Below are 26,007 nucleotides of genomic sequence, written 5' to 3' on the forward strand. Positions count from 1 at the left end.
CAAGCTTTTGTATATAAAAGGTCTGAAGGCGGAAGCTTGTTATGTGAGGTTTTGTCTCTGTTGCAATTGAGAATGCATTAACCACTTCAAAACCATTGAAATGCATTGATTTACTTGGTAAACCATTTTACTGTAATGGGGATTTTTTTTTTTAAATGAACTGAGGTAATGAGTAAAGATCCTTTTAGTGATTACAGGAGGAAAGCGAACTCAATTGGAAAGACAATCCACTGCCAGACCTTGTTCATTGGAAACTGGGGCTCTGTCCCAATGGCTACATATTATTGTGAGGTGGTTAGCTCCCAAGCAATGCAATTAATAGCAAATAGAAAATACCATTATCTTGCTGAATTTGCATGGACATGTTGATTCTGCAGGTACCACACTACGTATCGACAATCCAAAATGTAATCAGAGAGTTGCTGTTTATTTGGCAGGCAGTTTTAAGTATTCTTCATTACAACCATCCTTTTTCAGAGGTGCTGTCAAAACACCAAAAAGTGTCAATCATACAATTAAGTTGTATAACTAAACAACAGAAAATACATTTGTGTGAACGTCTGTCATTGAAAGTCTGTTTATAATCTCCTCCTCGATTTACTATCACATGGCTCCTTTGTTTTGGCGGAATACGTGTCATTTACGCATTTTATTTTTGTGAAAACTATTTTACAGAATTTCTTTTAAATAAACAGGTCTCATAATTTTAACCTTCTGTTCCTTACTCAAAACCTTCCTTTTCGACTTTTTTGGAAAGGAAAGAAAAAGTTGCAGTGGTCTCTTAATTTTTTCCGGAGCTGTATGTGTACAGTAAATTTTTTCAAATGGTTAGTATTAAGCAGCTTGTTTTGACAGGAGGTGTAACAGATCATACTTTGTGTATGCATTTTATCTATATTTATTCCTTTTTAGACCAAGAGTATGTAACCTTTGAAGCAGCTAATGGGGATCCTGATCAATGCTAGCTACTCATGTGTGTGTTGTGTTGGTGTGTGTGTGCTAACATGCATGGATTAGTAGGTGTGGGTTGTGTTGGTGTGTGTACTAACATGCATGATTTAGTACTGTAGGTGTGTGTTGTGTTTGTGTGTGTGTGCTAACATGCATGGTTTAGTAGGTGTGGGTTGTGCTGGTGTGTGTATGCTAACATGCATGGTTTAGTTGGCGTGTGTTGTGTTTCTGTGTGTGTGCTAACATGCATGGATTAGTAGGTGTGTGTTGTGTTTGTGTGTGTGTGCTAACAAACATGGTTTAGTAGATATGTGTTTTGTTTGTGTGTGTGCTAACATGCATGGTTTAGTAGGTGTGTGTTTGTGTGTGTGTGTGTGTGTGTGCAGAAGTGGCTCCCGTGGCTTATACAAACATCCATCAATTACACTAATGTAATTATTGGCCAAACGGAAGCCATGGCTCCTCTCTTTAGTCTTGATTCCAAATTGACTTTCTCACCCCAGAGAAAGTGTGACATCATCATGTCGTGTTATAAATAACTCAATGTTTATAGCAGAGACTTTGTGTGACAACATTGTCCATCGGGCCCTTCCTAATCTGCCAGTCTGTATTATCTGACAGAACTGCATATGGCTCAGGAAACGGGTACTTTTCTCAGATTAACCACAACCAGAATATACAGTCTAGGGAGCAAGATGTTGTCTTGGGTTTTCGATTGCAACTTTCCCCTGCTACATGAGCCTGGAATTCAGTATGTGATTATCGTGATGCAGTCTTATTGCATCATTACGTGATGCAGTCTTATTACAAAACCATTTGTCCTATGGACTCATTACAAAACTATTGATATACAAATAAGTACCTCAAAATCAGTGGAGTCACCATATGCATATGTTCCTAGTCTTGCTGTGTAATGCAAACAAGCTTTAGAATCCACCTAAGAACAGGCTAAGAACAGTTGTTCTGATGATGGCAAAATGTGTAAAGCAATGACAAACAAAGCCAGAAACAAGTGAAAAAAACATTTACAATTTTTTTTTTTTTTATTAAAAAAGGATTGGGAAAGTTGAAAGCCCACAGTAAGCCTTTCTCCTTAGGATCTGCACCAATGCATGAAGCATGGCAATCCATGCTGACGATGATGTGCGTTGTTTGCCAATTTGTCGCTCATGGGGCTTCCCAGCCACTAACAACACAGTCAAGTCTCAAAGGCCCAGAGAGTACCTATATCTTTTAAAATAGGAAATAAACTTCAACCCTATTGATTGATTTATTTTGACTGGTCTATTTAGCTATCTACAAATAGATTTTTTTAATGTATTGCTATCCACTGAAGGCCAATTTCACTGTAATTTAAAATAATATAAAATAAAAAACGAAATTGAAATTCTATTTTTAAATCATCCATGGAATGACCATCGTAATACAATTCCGCATGCTTGCTTAGTAGAAATCTCTAATTAAAGACCAGACCTTGGAGTGTTTAAGAGGCACCCATCAATGGTGTGACTTCCCTCATGAAGTGTAAGTGATGAGGGTGGAGGCGTTGGGAGAGAGGCTCTCGGTGCACTTTGTCTTCGTATGTGTTTGTGTTTGATGTGTGTGGGTGTGCACACATGCAGCAAACACATCGGACCTGAGGTGAGCTTTAGAAGGGAGTTACATAATTACGCCGTACATATTTCTCGGTTTCTGCTTGTGTGTCTACGCTTTTGTGTGAACGTGTGCGGATCCATGTTCGAATGTCCTTTTGTGGCTTTATTTGAGAGGTGTACAAATAAATGTACAATATATCTTAGTTGCAAAGATGAAGCTTTAAATGTCTAATTCACCCAAATAATTTACTGACATCCTAATTGTATTTTAGACACCGACTTTCAAGGGTGTTTAATTATTTTTCCTATTTTCCACATTTTCCACATCATCAGTGGGACAGTGGATGGGCATGGAGAAGCATGGAGACGCATGGAGAAGCATGGAGACGGGGTGTAATTGTCTGGGGGTGCGTTGCTGGTGACACTGTGATTTATTTTGACATCAAGGCACGGTCAACCAGCATGGCTACCACAGCATTTTGCAGCGAAACGCCATCCTGTCTGGTTTGCACTTAGTGGGACTGTCATTTGTTTTTCAAAAGGACAATGACCCAAAACAAACATCCAGGCTGTTTCACGGCAATTTGAGGAAGGAGTGTGCCATCAGATGACCTGGCCTCCGCAATCATCTGACCTCAACCCAATTGAGATGGCAATACGTTGTACTGCCATGAAGGAAAAGCAGCCAGTAAGTGCTCAGCATGTGGAAACACCTTCAAGACTGTTGGAAAAGCCTTCCTAATGCAGCTTGTTGAGTTAATGCCAATGGTGTGCAAAGGTGTCATCAAGGCAAAGGATGGCTACTTTGAAAAATCTAAAACATGAATGTATTTTGATTTTTTAAACATTATTTTGGTTTCTACATGATTATGTAATGATTGTGATTGTTGTATTCCCTAATATTCCACAATTTGGAAAATAGTGAAATTAATGAAATAAACTTAAATGAGTAACTTGTATCTGGTACTTTACATATGTATTCCATAGAATTACTATGTACAGAAAGATATTTTAAAGCAGAACCACAAAGAACAAAAACTAAGAGCACAGAAAAGCCTGGGGGGAGAAAAATATATGGAGATAAAAAGTACCCAGAATTTATTGCATAAATTATGCATTTGTTGATCATTTTAACAGAGGATTCAGATATATAAGTCTTTAAGAGGTCACAAACTGTTTTGTGAGGGATGGAGATACTGTATTTTCCTGTATCTCAGTATCTTTTATATAATTATGCCTAACATGGTATAATGTATATCATTACGTAAACCCATCTAGTCTGATTCTATTAGACTGAATTGACAGCAGTAACTGTAACCACAGATATTCTGTGTGTGTAAGTGTGCATGCATTTCCTTCCATCTACTCATCTTATTCAGTAGCTTCATAACATGATTGTTGGGGTCATTTACATATTCCACTTCTCATGGCATCCTGTTCACAATGTAGTGGACTAATATGTCAAACTAGTGGGTATCATTTGGTCTGTACCATACAACACATTTCCTGAGGCTTAATGATGACTACTAACGTATGCATTGGCTTTTGCATGCTAAAAACCCGAGCTTAACTTTCACTCAGGGTGCATTTTCCTAATGTGTACATGCGTGACAACCAGCAGACATATATATGCGTGTACATACAGTATGCCCACACACCTACACACTTTCAAACACACACACTGAGTATTATGCTTCATGGAGTTCATTTATCCCGCTGACATTTAGCTAGGCGATGTACAAGAGGAGACAGAGTTCACGAATAAATTACAGAAAGCACAATGCCTTCCGCTTGCTGGAGCTCTGTTATATACCAAATCAAAAGAACTCATTCATGCAATGCACAAAGCTATTTGTGTTGGGACGGGTTCAGCATATCACAGTATTTAATGTGTCCAATTACATCAAAATGGTCTGAACAGAAGAGGCCTAACTTCTCTTGAGGACAGGGTTATTCAAAAGAGGCCAAAACACTGTTTATTTCCATTTCTGTTTTCTTTTCAAACAGTCTAGCTAAATCTAACATTTAAATTAGTAATCTCAATAGATAGCTAGTGTTCATCGTAGCAAGTTCTGTCCCCTTCTAAGCTGCAGCTGTGTGTGTGTGTGTGTGCGTGCGTAGTGGACGCGTGCAGGTTGAGCTCCAGAAGATTGTGGACCCTCTACCTATGTGAAATGCAAATAGCTGACTTGCACAGCCAATCAGACTGATTCCAACAGCATGAGACGTTGTCCTCTGCGTTTGAATGCCGATCAGACCACTTTGTAACTGAGCTACTGTCCATATGGTGTTCGTATATGGATTCTGATCGCATCCCAAAGGCCACCCTAAATGGTGCACTACTTTTAATCAGGGCCAAAATGCAGGCTGGGAATAGGGTGCCATTTTGGATGCAAGCTTAGACTGTTGACACGCTGCAATAAGATTCCCCCAGGGTTTGTATGGATGAGTGAATCATTAGCACTTCTGGCATGCTATTTCTCTGGAGGTGCCTGGTAAGTTGTGTTATAGTTTCAATTATTTTACATACCGTACCCAAACTCCCCGGGAACCAATACATTCAAGCTATTTAACAAAGTATACCAGAATGAAAAACAATATGGGTTAAGGAGGCATAGTCTAAAATCATGATATGGAAATAACACGGTTAACCTTTTTTCCCCCCGTTCATAGATCACTATTCCTAATCTGGTCAATGAAGCACACCTCTTTTCTAATAATATGTGTCATTTAGTGGGCTGCCTTTATGCCAAGTACATGCTGTTTGGAGTCAATCATGGACACCATTCCTAAATTTCACCCCACCACCTTAGTGTTGCAAGTATACTTCCAACTGAGCTATAAAGGACCATGTTCAACAAACCGAGCTTTATCAAGTTCAACCAAATAATCTATCGAGGTCTGTGTTCTGCCGATTGAGCTACAGAGGATTGTGTATTACGAACTGAGCTAGCTATGATTATATGCTACCAACTGAGCTAACTGTTTCCTTCTTTCCTTCTCAAATCCTAACAAAATATCTACATATAGTAATAAAGCGTATCTCCGCTATATCTGTGTTGTAATGTATGTGGGTAGGCCCCGGAATACCCCTGGATACATTTATTCTCCTCAGGGAGAGTGACACCACAGATGTTTTATCACCAAATTGAGAACACATTATGAAAAGACGATATTCAGACATACAGTATTTTGTGTGGGTCATTTTTAGAGTATACAAAGCAACACCAAAAAAAAAAAGACTTCATATTATATAGTGTCTGTTTCTCTCTGTATAGTATGTCAAATTATGTCAAATTATGTCATTAGGTCCATTATGTCAAATATTAAATGTATGCTTAAAGAAAGGGGTTTTTCCCACTATTTGGAAAGAAGGTAAAATTATTCCATTACCTAAATATGGTAGACTAGCACTTACTGGGGTAGAACAGTAGACCTATTACTATTCTCCCAGTTCTTGGTAAGCTGATGGAGAGAATAGTTCACTCCCAAGTAAAGGAATACTTTGAATCTAATGGTTTGAATACAGATTTCCAACATGCTTATAGACATAACCATTCAACTTGTTCTGCCCTTACAGTAATGACAGATGACTGGCTCAAGGACATGGATCATTTAAAGTTGACTGGTGCTGTATTACTCGATTTTAGTGCAGCATTTGATGTCATAGATCACAATCTACTCATAGGTAAACTAGAATGCTATGGATTTAGTCCAACTACCATCAAATGTATTAAGAGTGATCTCACATGTAGGACGCAACGGGTTTATTTCACTGGCAGCTGGTCTCAGTCTAAGGTCTTGGACTGTGGGGTCCCGCAAGGGAGCTGCCTGGGACCACTTTTATACGCCATTTTCTCAAATGATTTACCATCTGTATTGTGTAAACCCCTCCTTGAACTGCCACCTTAACGTGGTGGAGGGGTTTGAGTACCCGAGTGACCCTAGGAGCTATGTTGTCTGGGGCTATATGCCCCTGGTAGGGTCTCCCAAGGCAAACAGGTCCTAGGCGACGGGTCAGACTAAGAGCGGTTCAAAAACCCCTTAATGATGAAAAAGATTTTGTGTCCTGTGACGTCGCCCGGCATGGCGCAGCCGGGGCCCCACCCTGGAGCCAGGCCCGGGGTTGGGGCTCGTTAGCGAGCGCCTGGTGGCTGAAGAAACTCCTCGGTGGCAAGGCACCGGGGGTGGATGAGATCCGCCCTGAGTACCTCAAGTCTCTGGATGTTGTGGGGCTGTCTTGGCTGACACGCCTGTGCAACATCGCGTGGCAGTCGGGGACAGTGCCTCTGGGATGGCAGACCGGGGTGGTGGTCCCTCTTTTTAAGAAGGGGGACCGGAGGGTGTGTTCCAACTGCAGGGGGATCACACTTCTCAGCCTCCCCGGGAAAGTCTATGCCTGGGTTCTGGAGAGGAGAATACGGCCGATAGTAGAACCTCGGATTCAGGAGGAACAGTGTGGTTTTCGTCCGGGCCGTGGAACACTGGACCAGCTCTATACCCTCTACAGGGTGATGGAGGGTTCATGGGAGTTTGCCCAACCAATCCACATGTGTTTTGTGGATTTGGAGAAGGCATTCGACTGTGTCACTCGCGGCATCCTGTGGAGGGTGCTTCGGGAATATGGGGTCCTGGGTCCCCTGCTAAGGGCTGTCAGGTCCCTGTACGACCGAAGCAGGTGCTTGGTCTGCATTGCTGGCAGTAAGTCAGACTTGTTCCCTGTGTATGTTGGACTCCGGCAGGGCTGCCCTTTGTCACCGGTTCTGTTCGTAATTTTTATGGACAGAATTTCTAGGCGCAGCCAGGGGCCGGAGGGTGTCAGGTTTGGGGACCACACGATTTCGTCTCTTCTCTTTGCAGATGATGTTGTCGTGTTGGCCCCTTCAAGCCAGGACCTTCAGCATGCACTTGGACGGTTTGCAGCCGAGTGTGAAGCGGTGGGGATGAAAATCAGTACCTCCTAATCCGAGGCCATGGTCCTCAGTCGGAAAAGGGTGGCTTGCCCACTTCAGGTTGGTGGAGAGTGCCTGCCTCAAGTGGAGGAGTTTAAGTATCTAGGGGTCCTGTTCACGAGTGAGGGAAGGAAGGAACGGGAGATTGACAGACGGATCGGTGCAGCTTCTGCAGTAATGCGGTTGATGTATCGGTCTGTCGTGGTGAAGAAAGAGCTGAGCCGCAAGGCGAAGCTCTCGATTTACCGGTCAATCTACGTTCCTACTCTCACCTATGGTCATGAGCTTTGGGTCATGACCGAAAGGACAAGATCCCGGATACAGGCGGCCGAAATGAGCTTTCTCTGCAGGGTGGCTGGGCGATCCCTTAGAGATAGGGTGAGAAGCTCGGTCACCCGGGAGGAGCTCAGAGTAGAGCCGCTGCTCCTCCACATCGAGAGGGGTCAGCTGAGGTGGCTTGGGCATCTGTTTCGGATGCCTCCGGAACGCCTTCCTGGGAAGGTGTTCCGGTCACGTCCCACCGGGAGGAGTCCCCGGGGAAGACCTAGGACACGCTGGAGGGACTGTCTCCCGGCTGGCCTGGGAACGCCTCGGTCCCCCCCCGGAAGAGCTGGAGGTAGTGTCTGGGGAGAGGGAAGTCTGGGCATCCCTGCTTATACTGCTGCCCCTGCGACCCGGCCCCGGATAAGCGGAAGAAGATGGTATGGTATGGTATGGTATTGTGTAAAGCAACTGTACAAATGTATGCTGATGATTCCACATTGTATTATGTTGCAAAAACTGTCAGTGAACTGGATTATGTTTTATCAGCTGAGTTAAATATGGTTTCTGATTGGATAAAACAAAATAGGTTGGTGCTGAATGTATCAAAAACCAAATCAATTATCTTGAGATCGAGTCATTAATTGTCATTAATACCAAAGATGAGTTTGAACATGTCTGGGGAACCTATAGAACAGGTAGATAATGTAAAATTACTGGGCATGATGGTGGATAGTAAGCTGTCATGGGTAGAACATATTGATATTATAGTGAAGAAGATGTGTAGTGGTATCTCTATGGTAAGGAAAAGTCTTTCTATTGTCCCTACACACATTGTGGAGCAGGTGGCTAAATCTTAAATGTTATGTCATTTGGATTATTGTGCCCCCGTATGGTCATCTATATCCAAAGGTCAACTAAGAAAATGACAAATGACCCAAAACAGAGCTGCCAGGTTAGTATTACATTGTCCCATTAGAACAAACACTATAAGTATGCACTGTCAGCTCTCAACGGTGGAGAAAAGGCTGGTTTTTAATACAACTACGTTTTTTAGACAGATTGTCTATTCTTCTCAACCAGTTTTTTATATAACCAAATTGTTAGGTGTGACCAGGTACATTCTCATGTGACTAGGTCTGGCATGGTGTGGCATGGTGCTAGTGAAATCAGGGTTCTTTGCTGTGCAAAGTTTGAGTTGCTTTCCTTTCGGTGTGAAATTTAACAACACTTACCTTGATTTTGATAATTAGTTGGCATAGTCCTAGGTCAGGTCTGCATGCATTATTTGGGTTTTTGTAGTCTAAAAACAAAAAAAACAAAAAAAAATATTGTTCATTATGGAGCATTGCATATAGATTGATGAGGGGAAAATGAATTGAATACATTTTAGAATAGGGCTATGTTGTAACAAAATGTGGTTAAAGTGAAGGGGTCTGAAAACTTTCCGAATGTGTAATACAGTATATTGTTATCTCTGTTCTGTTTCTTGTCCACAGGACCTTTTGAATACTAATCCCTTTTAAGGTGTTTTTTCTTCCAACGCTGCATCTCTCTAGGCTCGGTTTGCTGAGGCACAAATTATTAATGTTAATCATAATAAAATATGTGAATCCCCGCAGAAGGGCTCTACATGACCCAATAATTTCTGCATAGTTGAGGGGAAACCAGTTGAGAAAATGTTGTTGGCTGACCCAGCCTGATGGCAGTTCGATTTTAGGAAAGACTTACAATCTTGCGCCCCCTTCAACAAACAGTGCACCACTTTTAATCAGGCCCTAGAGTGGGAATGGGTACTAGGGAATAGTGCACACAATAAAGAATCAAGTGTCATTTGTGCCACATCCATTGCTCTATCCACTATTCCGCAGGTTTACCCCCCACCCTCAATGTTAAGTAAACACCACGGTATAATATGTACTATGACAACCGAACAGTTTGTTTTCTAAAAAAAACGTGAAGTATCAATTGAACTACTGTAGTTCCTTGGAAAGCATTAACCCTCCAGACCTCACCTTGATTGACCTTATGCAACAGTTACTTCTTCTGACCTTCATCGGACAGAACAGAGGTTTTTCTAACATGACTGCTTGAAAGGTTTTGAAACGTGGGGACCAAGACACACACGCTGTAACCCGTGGCCCTGAAGATGCTCTTAGCTCGGTCTAATGATGACTTCTGTAAAGTGTGAGGCAGTCTTGAGAGTCAGGCACGACAGGCCACACTGTTATGCTGATACAAAGAGAGGCGTGTGTGTTTGTGTTTGATTTAAAGTGGTCTGAAGGAGTGTTTTTGCATTGGCATTTAAAGTGGTGCTGTATATTTATTGCGCACAGAGAGCTTGATGGTTCAAGTATGACGAGATTTTGTTGCTCTTATAACAGGAAAATGTCAGTGTGGCCAGGACCGAAAACCAGATTAAACACAGTGAAAGGGATATAATGTGTTGTGGCCCTTGATGTATTTTAGACTTCAACCACAAAATATGACATGGGTGTGTTTCGGCTGTGCGTCCCATCAGATTGTGTCTCTTGTGTGTGGTTATGTGTGTCTCTGCAACGTGTGTGTTTCCAGGTTGTGTGTCGGTAGAGAATGTCACCACAGGGTAAGTTGCCATGGTGGGTTCCCTTAGAGACTTGCCAGAGAGTGTTGCCAGAGTGTGTGTCATCAAAGTGTGTTACCAGTAAGAGCACTTATAGATGTGAGCTCACCGTCCCAGTGGCCTATTACGATAGGCTCATTTAAACATGAGCACTCCCTAATCTCTGTGCCCTGAAGTACAAGCAAGCACAGATGGCTTAGTGTGTGTGTTTGTGTGTGTGTGTGTGTGTGTGTGTGTGAGTTTGTGCGTGCATGCATGTGCATGTGTGTATTTGCAAGTGAATGCTCGGTACGTTTGCATGCGTACGTCTATTGTGACGACAACGCTTGCTCGGCTATCTCTCACAGGGACAACATGATGAATCGGTTGTTAGACTTCGCTAAGGGAGACTTGTGCATCAGGAGAGCAGAGCCACCGCTTTATTTGTCTACATTTCAAAGTATTTGGAATGCAATGTCAAAGGGCACACTGGGGAATTGGTTTCTTCTCTTCTAAAGCCAGAGGAAAACTAAGAGGCTTCATCAATCATCTTAAGCTCTGCGTATGTCTGTCCGCTCTTTCTCTTGCGTCTCTCACGGCCTTTCAGTTGCACATTCTGTGTGATTGTTTGTCGGTCCGTCGGCCGGCGAGTTGGTCGGCCCGTCCACCTGCCCATCCTTCTGTCCCGTCTTCTCCTTCTCATTTAACTGTCTTTCCGAGACGCTCCTGAAACTTCCAAAAAACCTCAGCAAGGAAAAACAATTCAACAAAGAAATCCACTCAGAGGCTCCAGGCGCAATCAGAGTGAAAAGCCCCAACAAAGTGTCCCATTGCCCCAGTGAAAGCACTAAAACGACACTACCTGTGGTGACCTTTGGAAATGTGTGCCTACCTCTGAATCTTTTGTCTGGGACACAAATGCCAGCCAACATTACATTTCACCAGGGCCCGTAATGCCTTTAAAGTGCTCTTGTCAAAAGTAGCCCACTAAGGAACAGGGGGCTTTTTGGGACACAGGCTTTCTAGGAGAACTGTATGGGACTCGCAGCTGGAGGTAGAGGGTGACAACGTGTCGGAGAGTTCTGGGTAGAGATGAGACGGCGAAGAGGGTGAGGCAGTGGGGGACATACTGGGAGAGAGATAGAGAGGTTGAGAAGAGAAGAGAAAGAAATCCATTAAATTCTGTTAAAATATTAAGGTTATATATCTATCTGTTGGCACATCTTAAAAAAAAAAAAAAAAAAAAAAAACTACTGAAAGATTTAACTCATTGGATTCCAGCATTTGGAGAAAGAGGGGTCACTCAGCTTTGTCTGTTTCTATGACCTCCTTTTCCCATCTCTCCCCAGACACCCATGTACTGTATAGTAGGTTGTTAATCCTCTCTCCTCTCTCTCTCTCTTTTTCTCTGCTTTTTCAGTGAGTGTTTACTGATAGATGGGTCAATATAATTTCCTTATAACATTTTCTAAATAGCCTTTTTCAAAGGAACAGCAGCCAACCAAAGTGTAACCTTGTCCTATGACTGGAGTGGTGTATGAGACACCTGCATAAACCATTGCAGTCATTTGTTCTAACGGGCTGCAGTAAAAACAGCCCGTGGAGAAAAACTGTCTGTTGAACTACCTACCTTGCGGTATTTCTCAGCGAATAATAATGACAGGCACATACAGCAGGATCACACGCGCACGCACGCACGCACGCACACGGGCGTCATCAGTGTGATCATGATAAGGAATGGGCTATGAAGGATTCCACAGTTAGTTCTGTAATTAGCTCTATAGCCCTTGGCTATATTTTTACTTCATGAAAACCAGAAAGCCATCAATTAGCCACTTCTAGCGGTAGTGAGTGTGTGAGGGTGAAGAAGCAGGGGGTGGAGGTGTGCAAACGTCTACGCGTGATTGAAGTATATGCGTGCGTGTGTGTGTGTGTGTGTTTGTGTGCTTCTCTCGCTCTTATGATGTAAAGATGTGATTGTGGAAAAGATATTATTATTACGAGTAATAGAAGAGGCCTCTGGCAGCAGATATGTTGCCTTAAGGGCACTGTAAGTGAGACTGTGGAGGATTTGTCTGCAGTCCAAATGGCACTCTATTCCCTATATAGTGCACTACCTATGACTAGAGCCTTGGAGTAGTTTGCCATTTCATACACCGCCATTAGGTCCACTGATGATAAGCGCATTCAGATGTAACTAGATCCTCCAATACAGTCCCATAAGATGTGTTGTGAACGGCTCAGAAATGCGTAACAATATCAGTAAGTCTGTGGAAGGTAATAGAGTTTAATATACGAGAGGGATATTAACTTAAATGACCTGTCAAAGTGTCCAGTCCACATTTTAAATCTGGGATACAAGACAACATAAAGCACCAGGCTCTGAGTCCCAAACGTCACTGTTCTTTAGTGCTCTAGCGGAGACCGTGGACTCTGGTCCAAGGCAGTGCACTCTGGAAGTCCGATCCCCCAGCACTGGGAAGACAGTGTAGGGAGGGGTTTCAAAGACGCGATCGTTACCCCGCCAATCTCAAACGCCAACCTCCTGCAACCTCCTGATCCCGCATCCCTGTGGTGGAATTGTGTGAATTAAAAGGACCCGCTTGACTTCAGGGAAAGAATAGGTGGTCATTGCCTGCACTGTAATTTATACAGTTTCAGTTTTTCCTTTTATTTCTGTTTATGTTTTGGGATCGCTGCCAAGTTAAGTAACAGCTTTAAACTGCGCTGCTCTTCACACACCGCACAGTAACACACAGGCAGACATATTAACACACGCACATGATAATGAATTCTCAGAAGTGTTTTGGCATAACGAAATGGACTGATTAACATTCCGGTTGTCATTACGATATTTATAGCTTTGTTTACACAGCCAAGCTATTATTGCAGTGTAACTCTGACCTCCAGATTTTCAGCTTCCGGATTGTGTGAGTGTGTGTGCGATAGAGTGCGCTACTGTGTGTGACTGAATGTGTGTATTTGTCACCAACCAGCCAGGATGACCCTGGGCAGAAGGTGGATGAGACAGCTCCAGCAGAAACAGGGAAACTGAGGGAGGTGAGCAAAGGGAGGAATACGTGTTCAGTTCTCTATCCTGTAGGGTGATGGGGAAGGACGGAGAAAGAGAGAGTAATCAGTGGGAGGGACACGGAGCGAGATTCCTATGAGAGAACATAAGAGAATGAAGAGAGAAGAAGAGAAAGGGACTAGAGAACAAAGAGACAGAGGCACCGAAAATGAGACTGAGAGAGAGAAGAAGCAGTCACTTCTAAGCCTTCAGACTTGTGTGGTGTAAAAGAAAACACGGTGGGCGTGATTTGACCAGACCGCCCCCCATAAAAGGACATTCCGGTAAAAAATACTGCAGATCCATTTGGACTAACAGCGCAGGCGTTGTTTTGTTTTGAGAGACACTTACTACCTTATATTCGGCGCACAATTCAACAGGTCGCCATTTTTTCGAGAGAGACAAATTCCCATTCTCTGGGCAAAAATAACAGCACATTGCATTGACAACACATTGGATGAGAACCCCTAAAAAAGGATCCACGCAACAGAAATGTTTGTGAAAGTCTGAACAACACAGAAGCTTAGCTTATGGAGGGCTGCATGACTGAAGTGGACAGTTCCGGCAATGGCAGTGCACACACTGTCATAGTCCTTCAGCCTGTGGCAGGACATACAGATGTCCACGGCAGCATTGGGGTTATGTTGTCCAGGAACGGGAAGTGTCTTCATTTAACTGACCGATGTTTGGACACTGCCTTCGGAGACAGGGACCTGGACTGGCCTTCTCAACCATCGCTAGAGGCACCTCTGTGGTCAGGCCCAGGTGCATAGAGATGCCTAGAGCCCCCAGCCAGCAACTGACAGCAGTGTGTTTTGGGTCATTGATCTGTTGCATTGTGAAGTGCCGCCTAATGAGTCTGGTAGCATTTTCTTACACATGGTGACCAAGATGCTTCTCTACACTCCCAAATTCATTATGCTGCTGCCACCGTTCATTACATTATCAATAGATGAGTGAGCCCGTTCCAGAGGCAGCCATGCATACCCATGCCATGATACTACATCCGCCATCATTTACAGTTTCACTTGGGATCATCAGCATTTCCTTTTTTTCTCCACACTTTGTCCCTTATCACTTTTAAAAAGGTTCATCTGTCCATATTACTCTGTTCCAGAACCGTCCTGGATGAGCTCTGTACTTTTGAGCAAATTGTAATCTGGGCTATCCGTTTTTGGAGCTGATTAGAGGTTTGAATCTTGCAGTGTAGCCTTTGTCATTCTGTCCATGAAGTCTTCTGAGAGCAAAATATTGTGACATTTTCACCCCATCATTCTGGATGTTGTTGGTGATTTCACTGGCACTTACGTATATTCAGGTGGTTCTGCTGTTGTTTTCCTCGGCCGACCTACCCAGCATATGGATATGTTCATGGCACGTTTGAAAAACAGATGTACATTGATGTCTTAGTTTAGCCAACATCTGTGTCATGTTCAAAGGTTTTTTCTTCACCAACGCGCGAAACAGCTAACAGAAGCTTAGAACAGCCCAGACAGCACAGGAGTGACACGTTGTTCCTCTGACTCACGTTCAACCATTAAGGTATAAATCAACAACAGTGAGTCCATGCAATTCGGTTCAGCCCCTACATCAGACAGCTGTGTCAGTTCAGCCCGTCAGTCCAGCATGCTCATCGATTCTACTGCAGAAATGCAATTACTCTCACTGCCACTGGCATTGCGTGCCAAAGTAAAAAAATAAATAATAATTGTAAACTGAACATTTAACATTCAAATATAACTATGATGTTGACCTTTGCAGACTTGACGTGTGTATTTTAACAGTATTTCAACAAGATGGAGATCTTCGCTCAGGGTAATGTTACAATGCATAACCCTTGTACAGTAGAGCTCAGATGTACAGCATGTAGAGTATTACTTTGCTGCACTGAGCAATTTGTTTGTGTTCAAACTCACATCAGACAGCTTACTCTCAGCTTGTAGACTAAACAGATCTGCAATTGATTGCAACATGTTCCTTATAAGTTCCAATGTTTCCGTGCCTTTATCAGAAATTGTACACACACACTTTCCATCATTAAAAAACCAAATGACTTACTTACCTTCAAAGGGCTCCTCGGAAGCTTGTGTGCATCACAAAGGAAAAACTTTTAACACATCCATGTTTTAAAGGATCCATTGAGTGTAGTGATTTGTGGCCCAAACCTAATGGTACTTACAGATGGCTTTTATGAAAAGAAAAATATGGAACAGAGATGCTCCCGTCCTAAGATAAATTCTGATCTCAGAAAGTTCCATGTGATCTTCCATGTGACCATGTGATGTCTATAATCCCTTTTTCAGAAACTGTACCGTATTTGTGTTAAGCTTACAATTGGGCATTTTGTAATTTCCATTTCTCAATCTTTAGAAACACAGCACCCAGAAGACTCTTTAAATGCAATGTGTATACAGTATAATAATGTCAGATTCAGAAGAGTGTCTCAGTAATTGAGAACGACTAACATGTTTGTAACAGAACGTGATGATCAGTTTGGTGTGTGGGTGCTTCAATCAACATTTGGTTTACAACCTCTGTCCCAGATAACACAGTAACACTGCGAGAGCCTTCGTATTCCTACAGTATGCCTCCCCCATTTATTTAAAGATAGCCAGCCCTTAGTGCATCGATATAGAAATGAGGGGGAGAACACTAAACACTCGAGCAGGAAACAGACAATGAAATCCAGACACCCCGCGTGGCAAAATCAGCATTATTCATTATTTTGTTTTCCTGTTTGTTTTATCACATTTTCCGATCCTTTTCAATGATGTAGCAGACGAAACATCAAATGGAAATCTTTTTTCTCCCTCAACTAATCTCACCATGCAGTTTTCTGTAAAAACTTGCCGCTGACCTCACAAACTACCTACAAAAAAAAAAATTACTCAAAGAGTTTGGACTTTCCAAACGTCTGATCTAAGAAGAAGCTAACCATTTCCACTGTATGGGAAACAGCTCCACGGATTCCAAAATTGCTTTGATCATCCGATATGCAGGAGCAACCTTTATGTTCTTTCTTCTTTCCCATTGGGATCACAAACTCCCCAGTAACAGCTGTTTCAGGAGCTCCAGACAGGGGTTAAACTGGGTGGGAGCCAGCAGGATCTGAGCTCCAGCACATATGGTCCAAATGAGCTTGCATACTCCCACCGGTCAGCAGGTTAACATTTTAGATACAACTGGAAAGTTAAAAGTAGGGCTCCCCTGTTTCTCAAATCTTTATTTAACCCCTGGCTACAGAGATCCCCATGTGGGTCGCTTTCCAAAGCCAACCCTCTAGGCTAATTGACCAAGCTTAATTAAAACCACAGTGAAAATCCAAAAATCATGCAAAATGGGAAAAATACAATTCTGAGGGGCTAAGGTTAGGGTTATGGTTTGGGGAAAGGTTATAAAATAAAAAAAGTTAGGTTATGGTTTCGTTAGGGTTAGGTATGACAATGCTGGGTTAATGGTTAGGGTTTGGGTTAAGGTTAGGTATCACAGCGCTGGGGTTAAGGTGTGGGTTACTTAACATATTATAACGACCTTGGTAACATCACTACTCACCGCTGTTTGGAGCACTGGGTAGTGCCCCTGTCTTCAAAGCTGAAAGATGTGGGTTCACAGCCTACCCATTGCAATTTATTTTCTGGATTATTACTCTAACATTACTTCACATAATGTAATATATCTTACGAATTCGGCTGTCAAATATTTTCGTAAAATTGTTCAAGTATTCCAATGAGACCAGGTTGCAACCGTGCCTATTATTAGTTTCTTTCATGTTGAGCCAAAGAATGTCATGTGCAAGTGAATTATTATCTGGAGATTGACCAGTCAAGAACCTCCCCAATTTTTGCCCTGAAAAACTCCATAGTTGCTGTTGCAGTATGTTTGGCGTCCTTAGAGTTTGAAGGCATTTTCTTGTACATTCTGTAGACTTCAAAATGTATATTGCTACTTCTGTCAGAAGTTGTGTAATGGCTAAACAACATTCTGAAATAACGGATAACTCAACAGGAAAAAGCATAGCCAAATTAATTATTCCATTGTAATGGACAGTTTATCTTACATATACCCGAATATATAAACATCAATATAAGCAACCATTTACAAGTAGAAATCATTTATGTTTTCTGATGTTTGGGTTGCTACAGATGCAACTCAGACGTTTGTTGGATTCCTTTTTAAATTCTGTAGATAGAATTAATTGAATTAATGATTGGGTCGGGTCTGTAGCAAACAAACATGATTAAGTATGAATACTAACAAAACATAAATAAAAATGAAACCTACTAGTAAATATTTTCTTATTTTTTTATGTGTGCCTTTTCAGCCAAAAAATCTATCAAACTCCCATATGAAATGTAGGGATGGGACTGGCAAGAGAAGAAAGGTACTAGCCTGCATAGTGATCAGATTAAAAACTGGGTTGTGTTTTTGTATCAACCAAAACATGAAAAATAAATAATTTACTAATAAAACATATAAATAAAATGTAATTTCTGATAGAATCTGTTCACTTATGTCGTTGTTCATTAGAACTGGTGGTATGAGGAGGATGAACACTTTTATTGCATCTTAAATGTAGAGGTTTTGTGGCATTTTACACAGTGGTGGGCCGTCAGGGCCAGCAAGGCCTTCTCGGCTGGCCTAAAGATTGTCAGAATCAGAAAATTAAATTCTTATTATTTAATAGATGTTTTCATTAACACTATATGAAGTTTGTTCCCATCAGTCTCTTAACGTAATTTCAATACTACTCCCTCCCAGTTGTGCTGCTTCCAGTGCAGCTCATACAAATTTTTCAACTGTGCTGTCTCCGGGTAAACTGGAGGCCTTCAGAATCCCCTCTGCTGCTGAAGCGAACAGGACCATGATGTTGATTGTCATAATAATTATCAAATCAGATTTTGAGTTTGCCGTGTCGGGCATATTCTTTGACACACCGGAGCCTTCTGGCGAGCCTTACGTCAGCATTTTTCATGTTGCTGATAGGAGTGACTGTTAGCTAACTGAAGAAGACTACCTGACACCTGACTCAGCATTATCTCCAGTTGTCTGAAACTTTCGGTTAATAGCTGTAGATTTTTTGTGTCGATTTTTACTTTTGGCAGAATGGCAGCTGGAGGAGAAGTAGATTTGGTGGCGAATTGACAAGAAATTCTCAAATGCTATGTCCCAAAATGCAGTGTCCCAAATGCAATGTCCCAAAAGACATACAAAGGTCCTATATATCAGGAATTAATGTTCATTTTAGAACGCTCTTCTATCAAAAACAAGTAATCAAAAATGCCATAGAAAGCTTTTTAGCTAAATATATCCAGTCATCCAGATTATAATTTTTTGATAGCTACAGTAGTGGTTTGGTTCAGTGTAGTCTCTATTATTCTGTGGGTGAAGTCTTCTGTGGGTGGTTGTGGTTGACACTTTCACAAATACCTCATTGAGTGTTCTTGATCTTTAAAACAGTGTTTATACTATAACCTCATGGTAGATGTTTCCTAAATCCAAACTTTGGGAGTATAGAGCAAAAAAAAACAACGCATGAAATCCTTACAATCCCAAAAGTTACTCACGGCACTCTAAGTTGGAAGGACTGACTTCACCTCCGTCAATCTCATTCTCTCATTCTCTATCTATCTATCTATCTATCTATCTATCTATCTATCTATCTATCTATCTATCTATACCTCTGTCCTTCTCTCTGTCCTTCTCTCTGTCCTTTTATTTGTCATTCTGTCTATCTCTCCCTCTCAGTTCAATGTGCTTCATTGGCATGATGTTTCCAAACAATACAAAATCAGTTATCGATAGTTATTAACAACAGAAAATGTATGGGAGGATCAAGTAAGTTACTAAATCTACAGTCATAATAACAGGTAGCAATGAAACAGATAATGGACTACATGAACTGATAATGGTGATAGAAAAGGAGGGTGAGTCAGTCCCTTCTCTCTGTCTCTGTATGAGCATCTTTGTTTCCATCTACTCTGCTAAGGGATTACAGAGGGTTTCCATGGGAACTAAATGGAAATGTTCTCGACAGGATGAAAAGTTGTGATCATGCCAGTAGTGGACACTGTGATGTGGACCGATACAATGTGATCAGCCTTAGTACGTGAGACCTCTATGCAGGTGTTGTCTCTCAGTGTCTTTAGTGCTCAGCTACAAAAAAAAACCTATAGCTCTCCAGATCCTCCTTTACCGCTCTCAACACAAACTGAAGAACCAGAATTGTGTGTGCTTGTGTATGTTGGCGCTTGTGTGTCTCAATGTCTGTGCAATCACGTGCGTGCCCTTATGTGTGTACTTGTTGTTCTGTCTGATGTGAATGCCCTTTACTGTAATTGGTGTAATCTGCGGGTTCCATGAAGTGTCTTTGGGTTTTGATGATGTTTTATTTTATTTCATTTTAATTAATTTCTGTGGCTCAGTAGAGGCTAGCCGCTGCCAAATGCCCTCCCCTACATCTGCAGCGTACCGGGCTGATTTGATTTAGGTGAATATGATGTCCTCTGTTAATATTCCTGTGGCGTAGTCACAGACGCACGGACACCCACATAGAAGCATGCATGCACGCAAGCGCGCACACTGTGTAGTCCTCGTGGAGTGCTTTTCAATGAGATTCATTATGAGATGTTCTTTAGTACAGTCGAGCAAAAGCAGCTAGCATTGTTTCTCGTTTCTGTTTGTGACCCACAAAACATAGAGGCTTGACTTTGTATGCAAACATTCTAAAGCCATTTTAAAGCCTGTTCTCTAACTTCCAAAATCATTAATCAAGTAGGTTCTACAGATTCTGAAGCCTGTTTAGTAGATTCTTAAGCCATTCAAAAGCCTGTTTTATACATTTAAAAAATATCAAAAGCCTGTTCTGTAAATTCTTAAGCTAATATCAGTAATAATAATACATTCTATAGCGTGTTTCATAACTAAAAGAAAGTAAGTGTTTGACAAAAATGCATGTAGCCACATAAGATTACATATCATAGTTGGTGTATAAATCCTCCAATACACAAGGGGTTTGTCAACAGTGTTAGTCAGGCAGCACAGTTCACTCTCTATTCAAAGTCCATCAATAGAGTCTTGCCATCCTCACTCTCTGACTGCTATTTCTCCAGAGTTGTTGACTCATTCTCAGTACAAAATAAAGTAAGAGCAACAGTTTTGAGTGATCCGCATAACTTGAGCAGAGGATGGGTTTTTAAACCAGGTGGTGAAAAGCCGGATGTGCGTTGACTGGGAAGCAAGCAGCACAGTTGACTTTCCATTCAAGGCGTCTCACTGATGCTCCATCATCATCCTGGGCGTTTGACTGCAACATCTCTGTATCCTTTGTCTTGATAATCTGTGAGATGTTACTCATTTTCCCTAAACCAATAATGACAGTCTTAGACTTAGCAATTCATTAATCTGTCCCAGCCTCATCCACCACAGTCCTTCAAATGGCTACGGATCAAGCTATTCTAGATAATGTACTGTTGAGCTTTTAAAGTCTGCTTTGTAGATTACAAAGGGATTCTAAAGAAGCTTCTGTACATTCTAAAGCCTGTTCTATAGATTGTAAAGACTGTTGTGTGAAACCTAAGCCATTCCAAAGGAGGTTCTGTAGAATCTAGTCTTTTCTGTGGATTCTAGAACCCCTCCAAATCCTGTTATGTGAATTGTAAAGACTGTTCTGTAGATTGAAAACCCTGTGTTGCAGATCATTGAGCTTGTTCTATAGATTCTAAAGCTTGTAGTTAAAGCTTATTTTGTAGGTGATCAGGATTTTTAAGACAAATCTTAAAGACTACACATTTTCAAGTGGTAAAATGTATTTAGAACCATGTTTTTAAGTATCAAATGCCAATGGCATTCTTAAAACTATGAACTACAAATACAAACTACAATTATCAAACTATGAATACAACCAGACAATGGTGTATGGCATTAACTTCCTTTTTTTTTTTAAGGGTTTTAAAGCTACACGCATTCTAATGAGGCTGTGAGAAACAAAAAAGCCTTTTTTGCTAATATCACGGAATTCTACACATTTTGCCATGTGTACATAAAAAATGCTGGGCCTGTCTTCCTCATCACCATCTGTGTTCTCCACCACATAACCAAAAACCTCACAACATTATTATAGCATAAATGTATTTATTTGGTAAGGTTAGGTACCAAGCCTTAAACTATCACACATTTTGAAAATATGGCAAGGAGGGGGAATGTAAGGTCTTGCAAACTAGTTCAGCACTTTCATGCAAGGCCGGCTCTAGGCATAAGCAACATATGTGGTCACTTAGGGGGTCGCTTAGACCTCTAGGGGGTTCCAGTCCGGTAGTGAGCCCGGGACCAATAGGGAAGAGGGGGCCTCCAAATAAAATTTTGCTTAGGGCCCCCAAAAGGCTAGGGCCGGCCCTGCTTTAGTGGATGGGTAACGACTGCTTCTTTTACAGTAGGTTGGGTGCCAGCAATCTTAATCATGGTTGTTGGGACTAAGGCACATTCCCCCAGCTCATATGGGCTGGCAAATTGGTGGAATAAGCCATATGTTGAGAAGATAACTGCTCAGAAACCAAATCTTGAACTTTTATTTTACTCTGAACTCTCCTGATCCTCCTGGGGAGTTTTTATAGTAAATGAATGCTTTAATCAGGAATTGGACTTAATTAAAATAGGAGAGAAAGATTTCACAAAAAAAACAAGGTATTTTTTTTGTGTACTGTTACAATCTAGCGGAACGAAATGATAACCATGATTGGATTGTGCCATGAAAATTTGTTTGAATGTAGAAATTTCATAGTTTATTAAATTACAGAAGATTTACAGCCTATCTTGGAAAACGTAAATATATAATTAAATAGCCTCTTTTCAATTCTTCTTTGTTTAAAACCTCATGCAACATGGTGCAATTGAATCTATATAAAAACACACGAATACGCAATAGAAAGGATTGCTTTGATAATATTGTGAATAACTATTGTTTACATCGTAAAATTTGAGCACTGTTAACAAACATTTATAAATAAACCAGGAGATTTGTGTTTGGACATCTTCTGGGAAACAAGTGTCCTTATTACAGTTCCCAATAGTTATGTTTTGTTCATAAAGATTGTCTAACCATTGCGTGCTCAAAGCAACACCAGTATACATAGTCTTTCCCCTAAATAGCCACAAGATTCTAAGTAAGCGCTAGACCGGTATCTTTGGGCTTCCATATGCATCTCACCTGCAACTGTTGTCCATAACATAAACTTGTCTGAGTGGATGCAAGATGGCCTTTTAGGATTGATCATTGAAGGTTTGGAGATCGAGAATTCAGCCTTGACAATGTGGGTTGAAGAGGTTTTTGATCTCTAGTTGCCAAACAGTCTTGTTGCATATTTTGTTGGAATAGAAATATATTTCTAGGAATGTAATGCATCCTTAACCGCTCCCCTGGCTTTTGAAATAATGTTTCAGTTCTAGAACATTGGTGATCACTTGCTCCCTGTTCTATTTCTGTTTCTATGAAAATGCTGATATTCCAGTTTTCTGTTCCTCAAACCATTTCCAACCGCCGGTCCACGGTGATATCCACTGCATTGCTAGCTATGGCCTCAAGTCTCTGGTACAGCCTGTGATTCTCTTGGCCTCTTACAGCTTCTAGACTGCCTGTTGTTGTTCTTGTTGGGACTTCAGCCTTCAATTCTACAGTTCTGTTCAGAGGTGTCTTTCTGTCTCAGAATGTGTAAACTTCTCCAGAATGTGGTATCGTCCACCTGCAAGCTAGGTTCAGCTGGTCTCTGGGAAAAAGTTCTCATTCCTTGTCATATTCCATAGAAACATTGTAATTACCTCTGTGTGATGTATACTCCCTTGTTAAAGGGAAATCTAAAAACCCATTTCTTACACTGTTTATCAAATACCTTGTTTGTGGTTGTGGAATCTTATGGAAACCATTTATTACCCCCACAGTGGCTTGAAAATCACATCACCAGTTTAAACACTGTCATCCCTCACTTGTTTGCTGCTTTTCAGGCAAAACACCCACATCCCTTTATTTAAAATGTAAATATAAATGTAAACAATTTTTTTTTTAACAGCCTGCACAAATTAGTGTGGACCAGACACACACATTTGTTTAATTTTCCATAGTGAGGATTCATTCTTAAGTTGTGGATTTTAAATTCAATTTGCAGTCATTGTTTGAAACTCAAAGCAGTAGTAGTAGCACGCAAATCAGGAAGTCAAATGTGCAGCTCTTTTTGGTGTTAAGCAATTCAGTTCCCAACACTGGCTCTGTCTCGCGTGGCCCTAGACCCGTAGCTGTAATTTATGTCTCCACCTCCCCTTCTTGGCGTGCCTATTCTGCAGTCTTCTCAAAACATCTCCGCCTCATCCCTCTTTTTCATTTGCCATTTGTGAATCACAGCCAAAAAACGATACAGTACCATTAACTGCAGCAGACCTCACAGGAGAGAGATCCTATGGGTCATGGATCTGCAGTTCACTGCTCAGATATGCCACTGGTCCTCATTCACAGTTTAGATATGCCACTGGTCCTCATTTACTGCTTAGATATGCCACTGGTCCTCATACACTGCTTAGATATGCCACTGGTCCTCATTCACTGCTTAGATATGCCACTGGTCCTCATACACTGCTTAGATATGCCACTGGTCCTCATTCACTGCATAGATATGCCACTAGTCCTCATTTACTGCTTAGATATGCCACTGGTCCTCATTCACAGCTTAGATATGCCACTGGTCCTCATTCACTGCTTAGATATGCCACTGGTCCTCATTCACTGCTTAGATATGCCACTGGTCCTCATTCACTGCTTAGATATGCCACTGGTCCTCATTCACTGCTTAGATATGCCACTGGTCCTCATTCACTGCTTAGATATGCCACTGGCCCTCATTAGCGTTGTTCCTGAGATTGTCAGTCGTGCGCTCTTGATCCCTCCCTTTCTTGTTGTCCCTCAAACACTTTTTAATTTCTGCACCTCTCTTTTCTGTTTGCCTCCAATCACCCTATCACTCACTCTCACTCCCTCTGCCCCTGCCTCTAACCTTCTCTGCCTCTGCCCCTGCCTCTCACCTTCTCTGCCTCTGCCCCTGCCTCTCACCTTCTCTGCCTCTGTCCCTCTATCCATCTCCCTTAAGCGTTGACATTTTCCAGACCTTAAGAAACATGTCTGATACATATCCAACCATGTCCCTCTAGACTGGGGGAGTGGAGGATGGAGACGAGGAGCTCTTTAACCATAATTCCTTTAACAACCTGCCAACCTGCCATGAAATCAATGTCCATGCAGCACAGCCACACAAACAAGCTACACAGGAAAAAGCTAATTATGAATCCAACCAGAGAACAAAACAGAGCAGCATCAAACCCAGCATCTCAGATCCCCAGAGGCATATGAATTAGTGCATTTATGGCATTCATGTCCGCCACCTATGGAATCAGGGTTAGAAAAGCCATTGAAGCGCTGCCAGCTGTCTTACCGTCTCTCTGTGAGGGTCTCTGTCTCGATCCTGCTGCTGGCTTTAGAACTCTGTCTCGTCTAAACAACCATGCCCTCCTATTTGGGCTCGCGATGACAAACAGATTGGATCAAAGTAGTCTCTGGTTCAAGTTCAGGCAGCAATGCTGGGGAATTCAGGGGGTCCTCCCAGTAATCTGGCCAGCTAGCAGCGCCCCACGTCTCTGCTTTTCTCATGGGTCATTTCAAGCAGCCTCTCGGCAGCAGCAGACAGAGGCACACAGCTGTGAGTGTCGGGGGAAGAGAGGTGCTTTAACGCCAGGAAACACGCACGGATCTCGGGGCTGCAGCCGATGGGGAGTGGAGGCTGGGACGGTTGAGAGTGAGGCTCTCTTCTTGGTAGCTCATTGGGGGAGTTTCCTCTCCCGCGTTCTCCCTGTGTGCGGGCTCCGCTCTGCACTGCCTGTCTCTCACCAAGACCGGTGTTTGTGGCTGTGATGCGGAGGTAGAGTACGAGTGAGCGAGAGAGAGAGGCAGACCGTAGAAGAGGGAGAGAGAGCAGTAGAAGGGGAGAGAACATGGGAAGGACAGGAGGACAGGCAGAGAGAGAGAGAGGAGGAGAGGTTGCATTGCTTCCTATCGGTTTCAATCGATCAGAAAACGGGATGGACGTTCTCAGTCGGTCGTAACCTGTGATGTGTGTGGTTGCGTGCGTGCATTCAGGCAGAGTGCATGTGAGTGTATATTTCTGGGTGTAACTATGTATGTGGTTTGTCGTAATGTCCACCTCCCAATCATGCACAGTCGTCCATAGACGTCCAAACACTCAGCCCATTGCCACCCACGCATGCAGAACACTTACTGGCTGCATACTGTTTCTCTGGGCTAACAGTATATCAATTGACTGGGCAACCGGACACAGAGCATGCCACCTACACCTCCCCTTCTCTGGGTAAATGCACCTTGGGGAAGACGTTGACATATCTCCTGCAGTAAGACAGAGAGGGGAATAAAGAGAGGGAAAAGTGAGAGTTTTAAAGGTAAAGGTCTACTCCTGTCACATGATCGACCGTCTCGTTATGCTTGCTGTGTTATGGAATTATTTGTATGGAAAAACACATTCAATATCCTTGGAACCAATGTTTAGTGAA

General features: G+C 42.1%; 1 protein-coding gene across 4 annotated transcripts in view; it reads right to left on the reverse strand.

The window, feature by feature from the left end:
- The window catches only part of frmpd3 (FERM and PDZ domain containing 3), a 155,938-nt gene extending 130,599 nt beyond the window's left edge, over positions 1-25,339 (reverse strand). For all 4 annotated transcript variants that reach the window (XM_034292006.1, XM_034292007.1, XM_020045678.2 and 1 more), the window contains exon 1: positions 24,879-25,339. The gene's annotated coding sequence lies outside the window, so the exon portion shown is untranslated. The remainder of the gene's footprint in view (positions 1-24,878) is intronic.
- Positions 25,340-26,007: the final 668 nt, after the last annotated feature.

The sequence above is a fragment of the Esox lucius genome, chromosome 4 (assembly GCF_011004845.1).
Source record: "Esox lucius isolate fEsoLuc1 chromosome 4, fEsoLuc1.pri, whole genome shotgun sequence".
Taxonomy (NCBI): Eukaryota; Metazoa; Chordata; class Actinopteri; order Esociformes; family Esocidae; genus Esox; species Esox lucius.